Source organism: Lissotriton helveticus, chromosome 5_1 (genome assembly GCF_964261635.1).
Source record: "Lissotriton helveticus chromosome 5_1, aLisHel1.1, whole genome shotgun sequence".
NCBI classification, from domain to species: domain Eukaryota; kingdom Metazoa; phylum Chordata; class Amphibia; order Caudata; family Salamandridae; genus Lissotriton; species Lissotriton helveticus.
Window position 1 is genome coordinate 1,834,507,066 of NC_136065.1, and position 23,892 is coordinate 1,834,530,957.

General features: G+C 46.5%; 1 long non-coding RNA gene and 1 other non-coding gene across 2 annotated transcripts in view; one reads left to right on the plus strand and one right to left on the minus strand.

Moving 5' to 3' along the window:
- LOC144755874 (uncharacterized) overlaps positions 1-23,892 on the minus strand; it is a 499,059-nt gene that overhangs the window by 432,808 nt on the left and 42,359 nt on the right. The window lies entirely within an intron of this gene.
- On the plus strand, positions 7,322-7,394 carry TRNAR-CCU (transfer RNA arginine (anticodon CCU)). Its single transcript has one exon. It is a non-coding gene; the product is annotated as a tRNA-Arg (tRNA).

Here is a 23,892-nt window from a genome sequence, read left to right on the forward strand (position 1 = left end):
TTATGGGTTTTTTAATGCAAAGTAACATAATATTAATATACCTAACTATAACGTCACTTTAACCTTTGTTTTTTTCAGTGAATTTCTATGGGGTTTTTTAAACATAAAGGAAGATGTCCATTGCAACTCCGGAAAATGTTTATAATTTGACTTGTGACCTGATCAATTCACAATCGGTGATCAAACAAAAGTACACATTTTTTGATTACATAGAATCACATTACCTGGACATAGTTTTTCTTACTGAGACATGGACAGGTGAGACCTCAACCCAGATCTACCAACTGCAATTTCAACAGGTTATGTCACTTTTAGAGTAGACGGGGTATCTAAACGCAGCGGTGGATTAGCAGTGGTGAATTGCAGACACCTGGAGATTCTATGTGAACCCATCAAACAATTGAACTGCAAAGCATTCACATTAAAATGTAAACTGGCCAATAATAATACCTTTAATGGATTATTGCTTTATAGACCGCCCTGCCCTAGGACCAATTTTCTATCATCCATAAATAATTTCTTGGGATCTTGCATTCAACACTCAAATTACGCCATCTCCGGCGACTTTAACTTTCACTTAGAGGATTCTACTAATAATGAAACTGTCCAACTCATGGATAATATGAGCTGTTGTAATCTAAACCAATTGGTAAATACTGCTACTCATATGGCTGGTCATACCTTAGATGGTATTTTCACAAGTAATCCTCACTTGCAGTTGGAAGCTGTGCAGCCGTTAATTTGGTCAGACCATAAAACTATTAACTTTAGTTTAAATTTCCCAGTTGCTAACCAGTCGGCCAAGAAAAGTACACAGGCCATACAATACCGAGCCGGAATAAGATTAACAAAAATGAATTTATTGATCTTCTATCCGCTACTAAGCCTCTTCTCCCCAATGCCTCCAGGCCTCAAAAAATCATAAGAATGTTACTAGACCTGCAGATCTAGTAACTTAAATAATGTACTCAACCTATTTGTAATGCTCTTGACCTATTAACTAGTTTCAAATGATGTAATCGTAGGCAAATAATTTAATTCATTGAGCCACCATTTTCTTCATTATCATATATGATGGCACCTTAAAACGTGCGAGTTCAGCATATATGCTGTACAAAAACTCTTTTATTTGATTTAATAGCCTAAACTTTCTTTCCATATAATACAAATCTAGCTACATATAGGATACACGTGACCCATGAACCTCTTAGTTCATTAACAGCATTTTCATCAGAGTGGGCAGGAATGTTTCTGAAATCATTTTTAAAAACTACCACTTTTAATAAATACATAACTAAAGCATAAAGTGGTAGCACACTGTCATTTGCAATCAGCAGATTTTACATTGAAATGGCCACAAACCTTCCCACTGACATGCAGCTTTACTGATAAAACGATATAGTGTACAAAGAATAATGTTTGGAAATAGAGTTTCTGCAAATATGTATCAGTTGCACAGCACCAAGTAAAGTGTTCTGGTTTGTTTTGCTCCTATCTAACTCTGTTTGCATCACACTTCTTAATTACCAAAAAAATCACTATTCGAATATCTATTATAATTTGAAATATTCGTAATATTAATTTACAGGCTATTTAAATGTTATGTGTTAGAGAAAAATAACTGAAATCCTCAGACAGCTCACCTCACAAAAAGACCTCTAACTCTAGCAAGAGAGAAAAATAAACCTCATTCTCCAAGCAGCAATTAGTTAAAAGTCAAACTGACCTTTGACCTCTTACCTTGAACAGACAGCAAACATAACAAGATTTAATGGCATCTTTATTGCTCATTCACTTTCTGCATGAACAGAACACCTGTTCCTTTCCAGCCTCAGTGGGACTATTAGGTGCTAAAAATAGCTTGACCTGATACATTATAAGAGTGGGTGAGTAGATTTGTCGAGGTCTGGCTTCTAATATAGATTCAGTTAATTACTGGGACTGGATTAATTCGGCAGTTAGAAAATTGGCTCCTGTTAAAACTACTAAAAATCATCGAAATAAGCCCACAGCTTCATGTTCTTGTCCAAACTTAAAGCCTTCAAACAAAAGTGTAGTAGACAGGAGAAAAAGAGGAGGGAACATTTTAGCCTAGCTGAAAGAGGTAAATATAAACATATCATTCAAGAGTATAAGGACTTGATTATTCTTGAGACTAAGTATTTCTTCACCGAGTAAATTGATTCAGCTACGAAAATTGGCAAAATAACTTTTTAAGACTGCAAAAATCCTCTCTGGTTTTAATTCAACTAAGGCTCTGACGACTAGTCAGTCCTTTTGTGATAAACCAGCCTACTTCTTTCAAATTAAAGTAGAGGCAGTCTATGAGGAATTTTACATTAATCGAATTGCTAATGTGCCTGGTTCTAGCTCTCGAATTTCCCCCTGCTAACTGAAGAGGGAGTGATAGAAAAGGGGGGGCCAATCGGCCCCCACGCACACATGGCTGGGCCCGGCCCCCCCCATTGGCCGATCCTGGTTTGTTCGCGCGTCCAGCCCTTGCCCCGGAAGCAGTTTTGCGCGTCCGGGTCAAGGGGTGGGACCGCGGCATAGGAGGGGTTAAGAGCCTGGGGAGCGCGGGAAGCTGCCTCTTTGTGCCCGCGCTTCCCAGGCTCGCTCCTCGCCCCGCCGTGGGGCCGTTTCATTTTCTTTTCCTTTTTAGGTTTTGCTTGGCAATGCGTACGAAGTACGCATGCGCTAGCAAAATCTAATGATATCTTTATGTGGGGTCGGGTATCCGCCCCCTCCTCCCATTGGCTAGCTCCATAAATGGAGGCTAGCCATTGGGAGAAGGCTCTGTCCGTCAATCTCGGACCAGATTCGGGGGCGTTCCCGAGAATTTTTCCACTTTGGCTACGTCACGCTACGTGAGCCAAAAGCCGGGAACGCCCCCGAATCTGGTCCGCCATTGAAGGCACCCGGAAGAAGTCCAGGTGAGTGCTTGCTTTTTTTTGTTGCTTTTTACCGCTGCCTCGGCTCCCGTTCCCGCCCCCCTACCACTGCCTCGCCCCCCTACCGCTGCCTCGGCTCCCGTTCCCGCCCCCCTACCGCTGCCTCGGCTCCCGTTCCCGCCCCCCTACCGCTGCCTCGGCTCCCGTTCCCGCCCCCCTACCGCTGCCTCGCTCTCTGTGTCTCCCCGGCCCCGTTCCCGCCCCCCTACCGCTGCCTCGGCTCCCGTTCCCGCCCCCGTACCGCTGCCTCGCTCTAAGGGGTGATGAACAGATATTTTACCAGGGCAAAGGGGGGCTGTACACAAACACGAACAGAACCATAGATCTATCTGTGCAGAAGTGAAAGGGTTACTCACACAGGCTCGAGTTGGCGGATTCAGCGTTCCGTGTGGTGGGAAACAGATTATGGGGTGTGAAGGCGCAGTGTTCTGGGGTGTTTCTGAGACTAACCAGGTGAGATAACGCAGGCGTGAGGGAGGGGCTGGCACTGGAGTGGGGGGATGATGGAGTAGCATAGCAATGACTATTCCTTCCAGAAAGGGGAACGTGGTTTTAATTGGGTTCTTTTGCTGCTTCGTCCAACCTGCGCTGCGTGAGCTCAACCTGAAAGCAGTACAAAGGCGCAGCAGCTATTTCTGGCTCTCGTTCTCCCACGAGCGCACCCCCACCTCCCGGCGGATGCTGCCTCCCTCCATCGGAGCGTGGGGCCCAGCGGCATGGGTGACGAAGTGCGTGGTCTGCAGGCCGGGCTACTGGGCCCGACAGGTGGGTGACGATGCGCGTGGACTGCGGGCCGTGGCACTAGGCCCTGCAGGTGGGTGAAGATGCGCGTGGACTGCAGGCCGTTGCACCGGGTCGACTGCAGGCCGTGGTGCTGGGCCCTGCAGGTGGTGCGTGTGAACTTCAGGCCGTGTTGCTGGGCCCTGCAGGTGGTGCGTGTGGACTGCAGGCCGTGGTGCTTTACCCTGCAGGTGATGCGCGTGGGCCCTGCAGGAGGGTGACGACGCGCGTGGACTACAGGCCGTGGTGCTTTGCCATGCAGGTGGGTGATGAAGCACATGGACTGCAGGCTGCAGCACTGCTCCCTGCAGGAGGGTGTCGATGCGCTCGGACTGCAGGCCGTGGTGCTTTACCCTGCAGGAGGGTGACTATGCGCATGGACTGCAGGCTGTTGTGCTGGGCCCTGCAGGTGATGCGCGTGGACTGCAGGCCATTGGGCTGGGCCCTGCAGGTGGGTGATGATGCGCGTTGACTACAGGCCGTGGTGCTGGGCCTTTTTTTATTAAAAGCTTTAATGTGTACTGCCTAGCAGTGGCATCGGGAGCGGGGGGGGGGAGGCCCTCCGGCGGACGGGTGGCAGCACAGCCTGCGAAACTCAGGCACTGACAGTGGAGGCTGGGAAACCGGGTTCGAGTCTCGGCAGGATGCTTAATCTCCCCGTGCCTAACAACATGAGGAGCGGGAGCTCTCCTTCTTTTTGCTGAACAGAGGGAAAAACAGGTATGAAGAGGACGAGAGAGCAAACCCAAGAGGAAGAGGACGAGAGAGTAAAAAACCACAGGCAGAGGACGAGAGAGCAAGCCCAGCAGAACAGAATCAGAGAATAAACAGGTATGAAGAGGGTGAAAGGCAACACAGGCATGGAGAGACAGAGGGCAGAGCAATCAGGAAGATTCGGGGGTGGGGGCGGACATGAAAAGGATGAGACAACAAAACAATCAGGAAAAGAGTGAGAGGGCAAAATAAGCACGTGAAAGATGACAGGGCAAAACAAGCACAAAGAAAAATGACGAGACTAAAGACAAGCATTAAGAGAATGAGAGCGCAAAACAAACAGAAAGAGTGAGGGCAAAACAAACATGAAAAAGATGAGAGCAAAACAGTCAGTAAAAGAGTGAGGGCAAAACAAGAAGAGGATGAGAGGGCACTGTGCAAAAGCAGCATGAAAAGAGCGAAGGGAAAGAACATCGGCAGGGTGAGAGGGCAAAAGAAGCACTCAGTGGGTAAGAGGGCAAAACAAGCCCTCAGCGGCTGAAAAGACAAAACCATCTGGAAAAGGGCACAGCATGAAATAGTGTGCGTGTGTGAATGAATGCCCGCGCACGCGCTGTCTCGCGCACTGTGAGGCTAGCGGCAGGGCTTAAGCAGCAGCAAGTTGAACCCACTATTTCAAAAGAAGGAGTTTGTGCAGGTTTTTTTTTTTTTTAAACGGGTGGTGGACACTGTCCCTAATTTTTAAGGACCAAGGCTTGTTTTTCGTCCTCGGACTTCCTCTAGAGTAGGAGAGACCGGAAGGAGAGGAAGAAAGGAGGAAGAGAAAAAATAGGGAAATTGTGATAAATGAGAAAGCATGGATGGAAAAGAAACTGCGAAGTGAGATGAAGAGACAGGCAGTGTGGCTTGCTGGAAGAAAGGTGTGAGGTGGAATCCAGTTTAGACAGCCTTGGTATTTTTCTAACATGGCATTTGTAAGTGCCAGTGGCGGGCTCTTAAAAAATCTTTAGGCCCCTGCACTTATTTATAAATTCAACCCGAAATAGAGTACATTACTGTGTGCCACTTTTACTGTGTGTACATGTGTTGTGTTTGCATAGCGCAAACATTCCCAAAAGACAGCTGCGCAGTGTACAGGCTCTAAGGAAGAGAGCAGCAGTGAAAGGTGGGTGTGAATGCCCTCATTCTGTTTCGAACAGTAGTCACACAACTACCAAGAGGCCCTGTGTGTTGTGACCCCACACGCTTTCTGTTGGCTAGGTGAGTGTCTTTGACAGGCGTACCTATTGTGTTTTTTTGTTTTTTTTTTTGGTCGAAGCCTACATCTTTTGGACCTTCGGAAAGCGTCCATGAGAATGCATTTCACCCATTGCTTGCCAGTGGCTTTGTACCTCACATTTTCTTGCTTTTATTTGGACTGTTCAGCTTGAGTTTGTCCCTTCCATTGCCCAGTTAAGTCAAGTATTACACCGTCTCCTCCCTCGGGACTCGCTCCTCTCTCCGAACTTTGCCTCGCAATGCAGGAACATCGCTGCCAGCAGCAGCAGTGCCGACCGGTGGGGCCGCATCCCAGGCTGAGCTTTGCGGGGAACCCGAGGAGTGGCAAGGGGTCAGTGGTGCCACCGGCAGGTCCTGGCTCTGCAGTCATGCAGCTCCCAGGATGCAGGACTTCTGCTCATACTCTCATCCCGTCACTCACTCTTCCCTTTCACCACTCTCCTTCTCTCACCAACTCTCTCTCCTCTGCTCATACTCTCATCCCGTCACTCACTCTTCCCTTTCACCACACTCTCCTTCTCTCACCGACTCTCTCTCCTCTGCTCATACTCTCATCCCGTCACTCACTCTTCCCTTTCACCACACTCTCCTTCTCTCACTGCCTCTCTCTTCTGCTCATACTCTCATCCCGTCACTCACTCTTCCCTTTCACCACACTCTCCTTCTCTCACTGCCTCTCTCTCTTCTGCTCATACTCTCATCCGTCACTCACTCTTCCCTTTCACCACACTCTCCTTCTCTCACTGCTTCTCTCTCTTCTGCTCATACTCTCACCCCGTCACTCACTCTTCCCTTTCACCACACTCTCCTTCTCTCACTGCCTCTCTCTCTTCTGCTCATACTCTCATCCCGTCACTCACTCTTCCCTTTCACCACACTCTCCTTCGCTCACTGCCTCTCTTTCTTCTGCTCATTCTCTCATCCCGTCACTCACTCTCCCTTTAACTCTCTCCAATGCACCACTCTCTCTCACCCTAATTTGTTTTTCCTTCTTGGCTCTATCTCTATTCATTATCCCTCCCCAACTCCTCCTGATTCTATAGAGCACTTTTCAAAATTTTTTGTAACCATCGTCCATTTGCGTGAGATTATGCTATTGGCATTGTAAATGACAATGGCATTAATTTATCTGTTTTCAAACCAACACATAAATAAAAAATTTGTCATTGACAATGCCAATCGCTCTAACTTTGTCAAAGGCAAAACCATTGCATTGTAAATGCTTGTTTCTTCTTTGCAGGTACAAGTGGGCGGTTATAAGTGCGGCGTTAGAACATTTGGACGTCCGGGGGATCGTGGATCTCCTTAAAGTACTTTGCCGCTGCATCGATGGACGAGCGTGGAGGTTGCCCCACATTTTGCGGTGACCCGACCCGCGGGATGAGGAGAGCAGCTGGGCCTGGCGTGCGACCAATGCGGTGAAGGGCCTGTCGGCGGAGAAGGCAACTCGCCTCGGAGGAACAGCTGCGTCGGTCAACTGCGGTGCGAGCGGCTGCCTCCACCCACCTCTTCCTTTTATTGATGGTGAGCGTGCGCCTGGTTGGCAGCGTAATTTAGGTCGCATTGTTTGGATATTTCGAGTGTGCTTCATGTTGCCTGGCCGGTTAGCTCAGTTGTTAGAGCAAGGTGCTCCTACCGCCAAGGTCGTGGGTTCGATCCCCGTACGGGCCAGTAACTTTCGAAACAGTCAAAAAAACGATATATGTATTTTAAAATACAATCATAAACGAGATGGTGTTTAAAATAACACCTATTTGGCGTCTTTGTTTTAGAAATATTTAATACTTCTGCCCGGAATCACGTTTGTTAACAACTACTCACAAATGACTGGAGCAGCCAAAATAGCTCAGTTGGGAGAGCGTTGGGCTGAAGTGCTAAGCTTCCTTGGTTCGATCCTGGTTTGCGATGGATGCTTTTAACATCTGCCTACTGTTTAACTAGATATTGTATGTCTGAGTTATTTGCAGTGTTCGGTGCTCTAACAGTGACCTCTGCGGGGATTGAGTGCAGATTAATACGTGTTGCACTTTCTTTCAAAGAATTAATATGCTTTTTATTAGCCTAAATATAATTCACACTTGAATGCATGTCCGCTTAATGATGGCATTTTTCTGGAAGACATTCTGTGAACTCTTTTGATACAGTCCGGCAAGCGAGGGAAAGGCAGTTACAATTAGCATAAAATTCACAGCGGCAGTGCCCACCTTTACCCTGACTTTCGAGTGATGAACATGCAATATACGAGCAGTCACCCCACCAAGCTCATTATTTATAGCGCTGTGAGGGATATGTTACATGTTGTTGCGAGGGAGTGACCATACGGAGCCTAAAGTTTTGTTGTATGATCTCCTGTGCAGGCTGGGGCGTACGAATTGTATGCGACTAGGGAGGCATTACAGCTCTGCTGTTACATTAGGCAGGAAGTGTATCCAGCATGACTATAAACTTTACTTTTGGATGTGGGGGCAATTCACTTAATCTCCCAAAAACGAAGGTGTCTTTATGTAATGTAACTGGTGCTATGAAGGCGCTCTGATTCATGTTCACGCTATACGAACTGGGGATGTGGGTTCGAACCTCGGTATCGGCGCTAAACATCCTGTGAGTCATTAAAAAATCATTTAATCTCCCAAAATGAAGGTCTTTATGTAATGTAACTGGTGCTTTGTAAGGCCCTCTGATTCATGATTCATGTTCACGCTATATAAAACCATAGCTGCCAAGGTTTCAGATTGCTATGTGTGACGTTTTAAACACTGATTTCATGTGTGAGGCAGGTTGTGGCCATGTAAGAATTTTCGAAATATTACAATTGCAAGCCTGTCAGAGATGCTACTTAAGTTGCATAGTTAATCTGGTCAGTGGTGCTCAGAATCTCTCTAGTGATTGAAGCTGATACGAAGGGAGCAGCGACCAGTATGTTCTGCGCGCATAATTTAAGACGGACTGCACTTGGAGGTATTTTAACGCGTGCGAGTCAGCTGTGATCTATGTGAGCGCTTTGGCATGAATGAATCATGTGGTAATATGCTCCGCACACCTGATTTAAGAATACTGGGAAGTCCTTCAGTTCCCACTGTGGTGCTACACTGGCAGGGGAGGGACTCGGCGGTATAGGGACTGACGCTGCCTTGGTGCAGTAATCTAAGCTGCAGGAGCACACATGACCTCCCTTTTACATCATATATAATTAATCAACTCATCTCAAAATTCGAGGGATGGCGCCATGCGTGCCAGTATTTACAATGGGGGCAAATGCGGGGTCAAAGTGCATACAGCAGTCATGGTAAGAATGAGACACGGCTATTAAGGGGCGAGACAAAGCCAAAAGTCCTGACTTCTAGGTGGGATACTGTTAACATATATCTGAGGGTATTGACAAGTGCCAGGCATGGGTCGTGTGGGTCACTATGAGGGTCACGCACGCGCTTATGTTTTGTAACAAAAGAAAACAAGTGTATGTGTGCAGTAATTGATACTTACGTCAATATTAGTGGGAAGGCATTGTCTGGGATGGCTTGGGTTTCTGCGCTAATGGTTGTATTGTCATTACTCTAAGCGGTTGGTTTGATAAAGGCCATTTATAAAAAGCTTCCACTTAAAGCCCTGGTGACACCACGACGACGATTTCAAAAGAGAAGGGTCAGGTGTTTGTTTTCTTTCTTCATCTAATAGATGGGAGGGACCCAGAGCTCAGGATGGCTCTTGTATAGATATTTGAATGATTGCGCACCCCTATGTTGGGTGCGTCACATGGTTATATCATGAACATCCAACTGTCTCTTCTCATCTGAACTTTATGCATTGCGGAATGCAACGAATTTTAGGTGGCAAGAACTTTCAGCCCTCGGCCACTTGGACCAAGAAAGTCAATCCTCCAGTGGTTTAATTATTAAAATGATTTGAGAATCCGAGGTGCTACCCCTGAGCGGGGAGCCCTCTTTTGTCGGCATTGCTTACATTAGGTGTGTAGTGGTACTCCTTTTCCTCGTGATGCTCTGTTGACGGTGCAGAATGCCTTAAACATTGATCATCTAGCCAGATGATGCAGCCTTGAAGGACTAAGGGAAATGGTGTCATATCTGGGGGGAAATTATGTGAGCATAGTGTGAGAAGGTTGCCTGGCGTATGCTGCCCATTATTCTAGTGGGCACATTGCACCAGTCCAACGACCCATATCGATGGTAGGTTAAAGACAACATTATGAGAAAGCTATCCTAGTGGTAGCTGTGGAGAGCAGCCATCAGGCTAAGGCTTGGAGGAAGGTAAAGCAGGTTGTTTTACCAGTCTATAATCTCATGAGCGAGGAAATGAAAGTAGAACCACGCCAGGTGTATATAAATATAGCTATTTGTTCTAAACACATCCCTCAAGTCCCTTTAGGAGCCTAGAGACAAAAATTACAGTCAGTAAACCTAGTTAAAACACAGTACCTTAACACAATATACGTTGAGCCCTAGGGGCGTACCGAACCATATATCAAGAAAATGGTGTAATAACCACGACTGGCATACAGACAAGGCCTAGAGCCTTTAGAACTGCGGGGGGCCAACAGGAAGCACCCAAGGTGGTGACACATGGGGACCCACGCGAAGGAAAAGCTTTTATCTCACAGGTCATCTCATGTTAGTGCTACAATCAATGACCTCAACCGATCTGATAGTTCCAACAAGCGTGGAACTCCCCACGTTAATGACCGATTTCTTGGGGTCCTGATAATCCTACACACCCTGGTCCCAAAAGGTGTCCAAGAGCCTAGTTACGGCATCACATAAGCAATGGGGAGGGCCGGTGTCTATAGCCCTAAGCGCCAGGTGCTGGTAGTTTGCTTGGTATTCACAGTAGGTAATCATGGGGGGGCTATGGCATTCACTGTAGCCTACAGGCTTAGTCTTAGGCAAGGTTATACTAATAGGCAACACACGGTAGCATTGAGTTAACTGCTGGGGTTCATCTCAGCTAAAGCCTAGCATCTGAGGACATTGAAGGCAGACACGTGTGGGGCAGCTACTTTGGCGGACGTTGACATACCGCAACGTGGTCTTATTGCGGTGCGCAATCATTTGCAGACTTATAACGTCCCTGTTGATGGCATGGCAGTTATCTTGGCAGCGAGTCGTGGGTGACCTTCCCTGTAGTGAATGCTAATACTGGTGTGTTCGACCCTTATACTGCTGCTACCGTGCCTCAAGAACATGGTCCAGAAGTAACAATGGATGGGCTATTGCATTCAATGTGGTCTACAGGTCTAAGCTTTCAGGAAGGTCATACTACCAGGCACCCTTAGGGAGCCCTAATGTGAATGTCCGCAAGTTGCATAAGGCCTAGCATATGAGGACGTTGAATGCAGACGCGTGTGGAGCAGCTTTCGTTAGGAAGCCAGAAACATTACCTAAATATACAGTACTATTGCACGGGATTTCACACTGTGTATTGTCCCGAAGTAATAATGGAGGGACTATTGCATTTACTATGGACCACAGGTCTAAGCTTTCATGTAGGGCATACTACCAGGCACCATGAGGTAGCCCTAATGTACATGTCCGCAAGTTGCACAAGACTGATGCTATGCGACACACTGGCGGTTGCAGGTTGGATGGAAATGCATCCGGGGTTGGACCTTAGCTAAGGCTTAGCGTGTGACAACAACATTGTGCGGGCATGTGTACTGTATCTCTCGTCCGGAAGTCAGAAGCACTAATCATCTGTATTTGGTTTTCATTTTATGTCTGATCGGACCCATGGTGGATACGGTGGATACCTGGGAAGGGCTCCACACCACAAATGCAGGAGGTGGCCAGCCAAGAGGATCGTTACACCTGGATCGGGAGTGTCAAAGAAAAGCATCAAGTGTGAGGAGCGGCCATTTCAACGGTTGAAGCGGTGCCGGCTGTTAAAGGTGCTACCCATGTATCATAATTGTAGTGCGTTGTGGTCACGCATTTGGGCTGCCAGGGGCAGGGCAATGCATGTTGGTATGCCGTTGCAGTTTGACCAGGAATACAAATCACAGAGGGGGGGGGGGGGGGTAATATTACCCTCGTTGGGAAATGGATACGGCTAGGGGGACGCCTGGGTTCGCAGGCGCCTTTCTTCATAAATAACACTGCGGGGGGTTAGGAGGCTCCATGGTAAGAAGGGTAGGCTGGCGCAGGGCTGAGCCTAACAAGGACAGTGTGGCATCCCATGATGCGGAAGCCGGAGGCCAGGTAGCGGCACAGACAACGGGTGTTCAGTACCTAGGAGTAGGCCAGCCTCAGCTTTGGACCCTGCAACTTGAACAGGATACTGAGGTAGGTCGGGTGTACACGTCTAGGGCCAGGATACCCCCGGTCACAGCAACTACAGGGATCCCAAAGATGGGGTCTGTCCGCCCAGAGTGGGGAATGAGAGTTACTCGATAGGCACACCCCACCGCACTCAGTCATTACCTGACATGAGGGTAGCAACGATTGGGGTTTTATAGGGCAAGGGGGTCCTGGTGCAAGCAGGCTAGAAAAATATAAAACCCAGACTGCACCATAGGGGGTCTCAGTTGTTTCACAGACTGCAAGAATCACTCGGTAAAGAGGATCGACACTGGATTGGGAAGGTATTTCAAACACCTCATTGCAGTGTATTCCACAGGGGCGCATTAGAGAGTGACGATTTAGATTAACACAGGAAATGGTTAGCAATAGTTGGAGGGGTTGTCCCTACTTGCAGGTTAGGGGTACATTTGACGGAGTCAGGGAATGCTGATGTGTTCATATTTGTGTTCTTTGACATTTTTGATTTATTAAATTGAATGTCTGGCTGGACACTTGCAATATAGTACTGATTCAAGTCTATATTTATCCTATTGACTAACTGTTCTGTTTAAGGATAACAAAATTCCCAAAGCAGAAGCTATTAAAAGGGCATAGGTTTCCCTTTGCCAACTTTACTATCACAGAACATTTGTTTAGTATGTCTCATAAAATAGCAATACTGAATGCCTTGACCTCACCTCGCTTAGACTTCTTCGACTCAGTATATCTAGGGTTGCCAGAAAAAGATTTGAATCGATTCCAGCATCTTCAAAACAGTGCCGTCTGTGTTACTTTTGGCTGAAGAACTTTGAATCTGCTTCCCTGTCAATGCGCCAGCCAATGAAGAACAGGGTTTTGTTTGAATCCCTTCACATTGTTCGCCAAAGTTTCTACCTGTCGAGTCACAAGTTTTGCAATAGAATGTTTCATTGATACAACCCATGTTGTTCACTACGCTTGTTGCAGGTTAATCCATTTGTAATTCTTTAAATCGATTTAAATCTACCCTCAAACATTTAAAACTCAAAAAAGATCTTAAAGCTTAGCTATTTTATGTAGAGATGCAACTTTACTTGCATTGTTCTAGTTGATTCAATGCCCATTAGATTCCCAATGTTATACTAATGTTCTGATTTTGTTAACTTTGCCTCAAAAATTGTAAAGCGCTCTGATATCCTTCGGGATCAAGTTCGCGCTATATAAAACTTTAAAAATAAAATAAAAATAAATAAAATAAATGCCCTATTGATAGGGAACAAACTGGCAGGGGTAGAGGGTTTTAATTAGGAGGTATGACCTTTCAGTGTAGGCGGTTGGGGGGGGGCCAGATAGTCGGTCAACTATGCTGGCCTGTGGCGGTAAGGTCATAATCGGTGAGCAGCAATTTAAGGTCCTTAGGTGGGGGCGGCCCCATTCACGAAAAGGGTCGCCCAGCGGGAGGGGCCACTGGTCTCTCCCAGAACTTCATGGGCAGGATATCCGCTTGCTTGGTTGCGGGGGAGGGGAGTCAACGCTTTCCTCAGGCTGGCAGCCACCCCACACATACACTATGACGCTAAGGCGCGAGTGTAAGGGCCCTCCTGTTATGGTTAAATGGAGTTCACGGAGCACACGAGGGTAAACGGGCCCTCATCGCGCATGCGCATCTCGGACGTGAGAGCGTAGCTGGGTAAAAGGATCTGACACCGGTTAGCGACCTTGCCGTAGGACCAGAAATTATTAAAATGCAAATTCATATCAGGATGTTAGATTCGGTTAGGAACCACGCTGTATTAGACATTTGTTAAGGTTAGCCCACCATACCTGTCTAAACTGGATGTAAATCTAATGTCTGAATTTTGCATTTAATAATTATGTAAACAATGTTATTTTATTAAATTTTTACTTTTGTTTCATATTTTTAATAAATACGGACGGGGGGTCTCGGGCTCGAGACCCCCTGCCTTCCAAAGAATTCTGTTGTTGGTCTGTTAAATGTTTAACTGTAGTCTGCGTGTTAAGGCGGGGGTGGCCGGTAGTCACAGACCATGTAAACTCATACTTGACATCAAGTCACGGGCCCCTTCTGACCACTGTCCCCCTAAACTCATCAACAAAATTGCTGGGACAGTGGCGGGCCCCTTCATCTCCCTGTTGAACTACATTATCCAATCCAGACACATTCCCACTCTCTGGAAAAAGGCCTCGATACTCCCTTTATTTTAATAAGCTAATCTTTATCCTAAATCGGAAAACTTTGTTAGCCAAATCTCACGCTTGCCGATGCCAGCGAAAATTCTCGAAAAGCATCTTAATACAGTTCTTTGTGATTACTTAGAACAAAATGCAATTAGATGGCACCAATATGGTTTTAGGAAAAATCGTAGCACAGAATCAGCTCTGGCGGCAGTCTCTCAGGAGATCAGATCCTTTCTGAACAAGGGAGCGAAAGCTGCGGTGATCCTTTTGGACCTATCTGCAGCCTTCAACACAGTGAGTTATTTGTCCTCTTTGATCGTTTAAAGGAGTTTAGAATTTATGGAAAAGCGTTGGACCTCTCTCACAACTAACAGGGAAGCAGTCTGTCGCCCTAAGAGAGTTTTGTTTTGTTTTAGAGTTTTTTATGGCGCAAACTTAAACCGAAGGTATTGGGTATCACAGCGCTTTACATGAGCATCACTTTTGTTACAATAAAAAGACACCTTCATTTTTGTTAGGCACAGGGAGATTTTCCCAGAATCACAGGATGTTGAGCGGCCATGCCGAGACTTGAACCCAGCTACGCGGTCAACCGCTCTAGCAGTAAGACTACATCCTTTCCCCTAGAGTTCGCGTCTAGACCATTTTCACTACGCTGAAGTGTTTGCATTGAGCCCCACATTGTTTAATGTGTGTGTGGTACCCGTGGCTTGATTGATTTGTTCTTTTGGCTTTTTAACTGTGTCCTACGCTGAAAACACATAATTTATGGGGTCGATTTCCATTGATGCAATGCTTCAATATTTGTATGAGTGAAGTGGTCGGCTGTATGAGACATAATTCCTTTAAACTGAACTCTGAACAAACAAAGGTTCTCCTTTTTAGTAAGGATATTTCCTTTTGGGATTCTGCTTGGTGGCTGCAACACTAGGGTCCCATTCCTCTTCCTGATCTAAACGTTAATAATTTGGGAGTGATTTTGATCTCACCTTCTCTGATCGGATCAATAAGTTTTCTTCCACTTGTTTTTGTCTTTTAAGAATGTTGAGGTCGATTTTTCCTTTCATCTCTTCCGATCTACAGAAAACAGTGGTCATGGCACTGATATTCTTCAGATTGGGTTATTGTAATGCCCGTTATCTGGGCATTCAGCAGCGCTTTTTGAAAAGATTAAAAATCATACAGAATGCTGCTGCTCGTTTTCTTCTCAGAGTATCTAGGTTCAAATCAGTGTCTTACAAGCTAGTGGAGCTCTACTAGCTGCCGAGCAGAAAGTAACTTACTTTTATGGCACTCTGTTTTGCCTATAAATTTCTGCATAATACAGGCCCAGAATACGTGAGGGAGTCCTTCTCCTGGTAGTTGTTAAGGAGAGCCCTTCGTTCCACTGCATTCAAAATGGTGATTATCCCCAAATGCAAAAAAAGTTTCTTGTGAGGGCAGATATTTTGTCTTTTTAGCATGTAAACTCTGGAATAAACCGCCCATCCTCTTAAAAAAAATCAGCCTAACTTGAGATGCTTTGGGAAACACCTGAAAACTTGGCTTTATGCGATACAATCCAGACTTTACTTAAATGAATAGCTCTTGTCTTTTATATCCTTTCTTTGTCGCTACACTTGCATATGCTAGCGCCAAGATACCCTCTAGCATTTGCTGCGCTTGATATGAGGTTAGATACAGAGCCTGGCACAGCCTTGCTCCCAACCCTTGCTGGCAGCCAATCCTTTTAGGCTCCTAAACCCAATCCCCTCTAGCAGCCAATACTACGCTGTTCACGGTACAGCAGGAGTTGGGTGAAGGGCTCTGCACCCAGCCCTACCTGCACACAGCTGTCCATGTGTAGCAATATAAAGGGTGTCATTTCAAGTAAGACAAACATAGTGTTTTTGTTTCAAAAGTCACCAATGACTATATTTAAATGTATATTTAATAAACTCACACATTGTAATAATTAATAAAGGTGATTGCCATACAATATGTTCAATAAAGACTTTATCAATAAACATTAACATGTCTTTGGGACTTTTACTTATAAAAAAATTTCAATGCACAAAGTACAACCATAGAACCAACTGCTAGAGCTCCCGGCACTCCAGCTGAAGAACATATAACTCTAGCTTGGAGTGATTTTAGAAAATATGGTAAACTCTCCTGGGGTCATGGATTTATTGCCACAGGTGTCTCCCAGCAGCCCGTCACAACATTAATAAAAATGTTTGGTGGTGCCTCCGCCTCTTCAAGGGGCACCACCAGCAAGAAAATATGTTGTGTGATAAAGCCCTAGGGCATTATGGGGTCCTCTTTGCTGGGTTTATTGAATTGTAAATGAGAGACTCATGCCGCTCATTGATCATTCATGTTTAGCTTTTTATAACATTGGAGGGGTTGGGGGGTGAGGCCCTCCTTCTCGAGCCTTTGATGGCCTCATCCCGTGGAGCAAATTTTTTTTTTTAGGGGGGACGTGGGCAATCTGCCTCTTCTCTGAGCCTCGAAAGGCCCTGGGGACCTAATCCTCCAGGGTTAACATTCACTAAAAGGGCCATGAGCAATACTTGTCCCGGGTACCCTATCTCCTGGGGCTGACATACATTTAAATGGGATGGGCATATGACCCCTTCCTTGAGCCAATACTGGCCATGGGGACACCATCTCATGGGGCCCACATACAAAGAAAGGAAAGAGGACATGTGGCCCACCTCCCTGAGCAAATTTATACTGGCCCCGGGGATCCCATCCCATGGGGCCTATGGTGGATGTCCTGGACACAACCGGACCCCTACAAGACATAACACATTGGGGGCTGCAGGGGAAGGCCAATGGCCCCCACACCTCCTCCGGCTCCCCTGCAGGAACCCAGCCCGCTTTGCTCCAACCTGGGTTGGGAGGGTCAGGGGGAGGAATTTTTTTTTCCTGCTCCCGCCGGGAAGCAGCACTCTCTGTTTGGGGCAGGGATAAAAGTCTGCTCCCATCCTGCAGTATCTATGGGCCCGAGAGATGAGGTCCCCGGGGGCCTCAGCAAAGCTAGGGGGGGGGGCGCAACCCCCTTCCCCATTCATTAAATATCTGCCAAAGCAATAGGGTCATCGAGCCCTTATATAGGCTCAGGGGAGGAGGGGGCACACGCACCCCTCCCTACAAAAGACATTGCACCGCCACACACACACACACACACACATTCATAAGAATATATGATTATGATTTCACAGGACCGGACACAAATTATAATAAATAAACAGGCTTTGCAACAACCTGTTGTCTTAGCAAACACGACCATATAGGATATTAGACTACGGAGACTCCAGTGCATATTAGACCATTTGGAAAGTCTGTCAGTTTCATGTAGTATGTTTGGATGAAGCTATAGAGGTTCACTTTTTTGGGCTCCTTAATTTTGTTCATGGGATTGGCTGGCCAGTACTCCTGAGAATACGGATCCACAGTTGATAGAAAGGTGGAATTCTGTGGGAGTTGGGTATATTTTGAGGACAATCTGGCTAATAACCGTCTACTATACCATTGACCAGGTCCAAGTTTGGGTTTATTTATGCCCTTGCGTGCTTCTGTCGGCCAACGGCCGTTGCGCGCACTATCTTCGCAGTGCTGCGCACGTCCGTTGGGCGACGCGGCCCGCCCACTCCGCTAAACCGCTGAACCGCTGCACTGCGGCGGAATTGCCTCCGCGGTTATATTTGATCCTATCTGTTATTTTCAAGCTACAACTTCAACTGAAATAGGCCACGCCGACCCATGGAGGTGCGACACATCCACTTACAATAACTGTGTTGAAATAGTGAAACTTACCCCCTTTGAAATGTAGGGCATTTTTCCCCCTCTAAGGTCAACAGTGCCTGTCAAGTCATTCATCTCTCATGACAACACCGCTTGTCCTCCTCTCAGTCATCAACTTGATGTGTTCATGGATGAAGCGTTAGCACATTAGAACAAGATACTCAATAGGGAACCAGCAAGAGTTGACAGAGAGGGCTATAGTTACTATTCAGTGCAGCACATAAGTGGTGGTGGAAGAGCACACCCAAACAGCCAAAAGCAATAGGTGAGAGATGAATACTCCAGTGGGCTGAGCCAAAACATAACTGACAAGTCTCCAGTCAATGTCTGAAAGAGGCTGGTCAAAGAGAGGATGAAAGTGGCATGACCCAAAGCGTATTCTATGTATATTGTTAGCAACAAGGTTGACTGGTAGTTGCGCTGTCAAAACTGAGACCTAAAAGGGAGCAAAGATTTGGAATATTACTTATTCACTGTTCTGTGAGTTTATATGTGGTGCGCCTCTTGCTATTTCATAACCCTGGTATAAACACTTGTGAATCCCCTACCTACCCGGTATGTGAAAGGTTAACATCTTAGATATCATAGCATGCAGATGGGACTTATTCAAAGTACCTTAACATGACGAGCTGGGGTTTCCAAGGTAGAACATGGTGGAGAATGATGATTCATGGGTATAAGAGCAGTGGCAGTGTTGACGGTCCTTGGAATATCGACTGACCCTCCATGGGTATACCTGCCTGTGCGCATGCCATGACCCAGATACCTGGCATGCAGAGGGAGCAGTTTGAAGTATGGAGCATGACCCATACCCCAGGAATCTCCAGCATGTTTATTAGCAAGTGCCTCGCTAATAGTGGGGGTCATCCACTAATAACAGGATAGTAGAAGTGCATGTCGCAGTACTCTAACCCCTTACAGTACTCAGCGTACACCACAAATTAACTACTATGTTCAAGGTCCCAGGATTTAATTTGCTTCTTGATTCAAGTGTGAGCGCCCCATGACGCAGGTCAACAGAGCACTAGCGCAGTACTGGGGAACCAAACACAACCCTAGCAAAAATGTTCAAGCCAGTCCTCCTTCTGCCCTTCCTCACTCTCTCTCTCCGTACCATTCTCTCCTCTCCCTCTTCTCCCGGGGATCTCTTTCATTCCACCTCCCTTTCTTTCTCTCTCTCTTGAAGCTCCCTATGCCTGCTTCAGTTCGTGTCAGGGAGCTGGGGAACGTGAGAGTCACCTGCAACAGACCTGGACTTTTAAAACCAACCTCCAATGGCTCTAGCCAACTAGGGAAATGCCTGATGGAATGAAAGGCCAGTGCGACCCTGGAGACCACAGAAACAGCCTCCGATTGAATAAATATGCAGTAAATCATAAGTGTGTGCACTCTGGTTTCTATTTTAGTACTGCTTGTCCATTAATGATTATGGGGCTGATTTTGCATAGGATTGAGGTGGCGGAGGCACTGCCTCTACTACCCTAGTTGTGGCCATATTTCCAGATTTAGAGAATGCTACCAGGCAGACGGCCTAAAGCGGAAGCTGTATTGGGTGAAAAAGCACTGTGTACACCGGTCCACCATGCTACAGAGGCATGGCCACACTATCAGCACTTTTTTTAAGTCAAGCCTGAGCCAGCACTCATGTGCTGCTCTGTGAGGCTTCATGTAATCACTCAAAACATTTCTGTGTGGGTCCCCCCAACGCATTTGGTTGGCTGTTGCCTGTGTCCATTTGAAATAGGAGGCTACAATTTGCTAAAGGTGGGTGCATGTCCCACCTCTTTTGCAAATGTACACTCCCACGGTGTTTTGCTCTCAGGAGCGACCAGCGGCACGCAGGGTGGCAGCTGCATTGCTCCTGGGCCACGTGCTGATACTTGTTTTAATTTACTACAGGCCCTTCTGTGGGTGCCTGTGCGGCTGCGCGGCATCTATGAGCACGGTGCCAGCTTAACGGCCCCCACGCTTTATGTTTCATGAAGCTCAGCAGGCGCAGTGTTGGTAAAAGAATGCAGGCTGCTGCTGCTGCTACAATGACCATCTAAATATTTCCTTTAATCTAAACATGTCTGCCGTGATGCGATTCTTCTGTTTGCAGGTACGTATGAGCTGTGAAGAAAGCGCCTCAGGCTACAAGCCGTTTCTTAGCTCTTCCGTGTGAGCAGCCACAGAGCACAGCCTATGATCAAGAGGCTCTGCGATCTGCCCGTTACTGCCTGTTGGAGTGCTTCTGCGCCCATCGTGTTCACTTCATTTAATTTAAACATGTCCGTCATGCGGCATTTTTTCTGTTTACAGGTATGAATCAATGTGGGCTGTGGCAGGGAGTAGCCAGACTGACTCCAAACTTGCTGAAGTCATGGCACCCCATACCACAGATTCTTTAACCCCTTGCATGCTGGTGACGAACCCCAGCCGTCACGCTCCACGGTGCTCGTGTGCTGATGATGGCTGGGGTTCGTCACGGCCCCGGCCTGTTCTTTTGTTTACCGGACAGCGGCGGAAACGGGCCAGCAGCAAAGGGGTTAAACAAGCGCCAGTCCGGCTGTGAAGGAAGCTCCTACCGCTCCAAGCCATTTCTTAGCACTTCCATGTAAGCAGGCACAGAGCACAGCTTATGATCAGGGGACACTGCCTCCCCCCTTCACTGCTTTTATTTATAGTGATCTGGTGCCTTTCACCATTATTTAATATCTCGTGCCATGCCGTCCCTTCTCTATCCCGCTTGTCTCTGAAAACGTTTCCTTTTTTTTCTACTCTTCCCCGTCCCCTTTCTTTACCAAATTACTTCCTTCCTTTCTTTCCTCTTCCTCTCACCTTGCCACCCCTTAAACTTCACCCCATATTTCCAACCCTGCCCCTTTTGCTCCTTTTCTCCCTCCCTCACGCCTTCCCCTGGGCACATGGATATAACCAATGTCAGGGATGATCTCCATCCCCTTGAGCTACAGGAAGAGGAGGCTGAGGGCCCGAGCAGCCTCTGTTCCCCCCCTCAGTAGTGTTAGCAACATCACCACCCCCATCTTCAATGTCAAGCGCATCCCTTTCTTTAAGGAGATAATGCCAGGGCATTTGCACTCGTTAACTGCTACAATTAGATGCTTGCTTCCCATTTAGAAGAAACATTTCAAAATATTACTTATAGAAGCATCAAATTCTACAAAACTATTAACACATCCCAAAGGCGAGACTTATTGCCTATGCCAATGCTTGTTTTTCTTTGACATACCCAAAAAAGAAGTATTGGAAATGCCAATGAGTTTGGCTGTAAAGGAATGTTGTATGGCAATGTGCAGCATTTAAAGTAAATATCATAGGAATAGATATGTACTTGTGTGGAAGCAAAGAACTATAGAATGTTATTGGTATATGATAAAAGGTCAGGTGACGATAGCACTGTCAAGTCAAGGCTAAAAATCAGTTTAAAAAAAAAAAACTATTTCTATTTATTTTCAAATAAGTCTTCATGACTTGGCCATAAAGGCAATGAATGGCCACCAAGTGGAAGACAATCATGAGTAACATACATACTTCTGTCAAAAGGGCCATCAAGTGTCACAGTGATGCAGCATTATATGAAAAATAAGGAGCAAATAATCAGATGCCATTAACACAGAGAAACTAAGTGCTGGAAATAGTTACATTGTAATCAACACATGCTACTTGGTCAACAACACGTGACCAAACTTGAACAAGGAAAAATATCCCACAAATCCAGTTATTTTCTCTGTAATAGGGTCGCTTATGCCATGCTACTGAAAGCAGATGTTGAGATGAAGAGTCAACGTTTGCACTCTGGAGAAAGAGGGTCCTGGAAGACGGGGAAGAGGTAAAGGAGTAGGGAAGTTGGTGTGGGGGGAAGGTGAGGGGGTACTTAGTGGGGTCTCTCTGAACTGTCCTGGCCATGGTGTTTGTGAGAGATTACAAAGGGGTCACAGGTTAGGTGTTGACTAGAAGGTTAATCATTTATTAGGGTATGGAGGTTCTGCAGTGACAGAGTGGGCTTCTTGGGACTGATCAGCAATCAATAATAAATAATCGCATATAGGTTGCCAAATGTCCTTCGGTCTAGATGTCGGGCTGTAGCAAGGCATACAGTTCACTGGTGTTGTCACAGTGCATCAACTGGTGAGCCAGTTGGTGGCGTTGGTTGGCTGGCGCTTACCCCTGTGTATTGCAATTTTGCGTTTGGCCTGGGGTAGTGCCATTGCGGTAAACTGTCGAGTGCTTTTGGGAAGGTCTTGTGCATGGCCCTGCAGGGGGGTTAGGTTATCATCATCTAGGTCAATCTCATGCATCAGGAACAAACGGGAGAAAAATCCTTCCGGTAATGTGCTACGTACCAGCAGTTCTACATCATGTGGAGAAAGTATGCCCCTGGGGTGTTTCACTTGAGACTTTCCAAGAAGCGAGACTGGTCATATTTGTGTTGATGGGAAAAGTTTCGTAGGCGTGACACATACATTTTAAAGATGGTTAGGTGAAACCATCTGGGTTTGGGCACAGCAGGCAGCCCATTTCTTATCCGTTATGGACCTACCCAGGTCCCCCTCCCAACTGGACCTGAGCACTCCATCGTGAACTGGGGAAGTGCAATACTAGCATGATATAGTTTTAAAACCAGTGTCCCATAATCATGGTCATTAATCACTAATGTTAAGGGAGGGAACTCGTCCGGTGCTATTGGATAAGTCAGTACAGTAGCGCTCAGTGCATGTACGCAATGTATGATGAAGCGGTCCATGAAGGGAGCCTTGTGAAAAGGCAGATGCATGGAGGGAGTGAACACGTGTCCCTCCGGAAAGAGGTCACCGAAAGTGTGGAGGCTGTATCTCGACAGGGTGCACTTCCATGCTAATGACAAGGTCAGCTCGTCATGGAGTGCCCATTCATTTAAATGGAAATGAAGGTAAATATCCAGAAGTGCCTTAGCATCCAAGTGGTTAAGTTGAAAATCATCCAGTACTGCTGTGCGCAGGTTAGAACAAAACAGTTTGTCTTGCAATGCCAGGGTAGGGAAGCACCATTGTCTCTCCCGATTGCCACCAAATGGAGCGCTCAGAAGGAGCAACACTGGAGAGTGATCAGATAGTGTGTAGAGAGATGTTGTGTAGCGAGCAACCAAGCACTCAAATGGCGGATAGAAGACAATAATCGATGCAGGACCAAGTGCTATGAAGAGCTAAGTAATGGGTAAACCTCAGATTGGAGATGCTTTTCAGGTGGCAGGCATTACGCAATGTGTATGTATCACAAGATCCTTACGTATGTGGAGTGATCTCAGTTTGATGGTCGGTGATGGTGCTGTAGTATCAGCGAGTGGGTCCATTAGTAGGTTAAAGTCTGCACCCACAATAAGGTGGTCGAAATCCATATGGTCAATCTGAGTGGATAGTGACAGAAAAAACTTCAGGGAATCTACATTAGGGGCGTAGATGTAGGCCGGGAACACGGTGACCTTTTACAACCCCAGCGACCAGAACATATCAGCCACCGTCATCTAAGACAGTTTTAATATGACGAAAGGGAAAACATTTATGAATAAGAGTACAAACCCCCCTAGAGTAGGCAATGTGATTGGAAAAGAATCGGTGCGTGTCCCTAGTGGATGCGTATGTGTGTAGTCTCCCATGACAAAGGTGCATTTCCTGAAGAAAAGCAATGAGTGAACCAGGCAGTGTAAGATGTTGCAAAACTTGCTTGCCTTTGCGGCGGTTATTAAGACCCGTGATGTTCCAGGACAGGAGTGTTACAGGGAAATGCTTTGACTCACTCAGGAGGACGCAGATGAGCCACGAGATATGTGGGTTAGGACTGAAGAGTGAGAACGGACAGCGATCAATGTGTACAAAATATTAACGAGGAAAATCACAAGTGGCTAATCCAAATTTCGCAGTAGCCCCCCA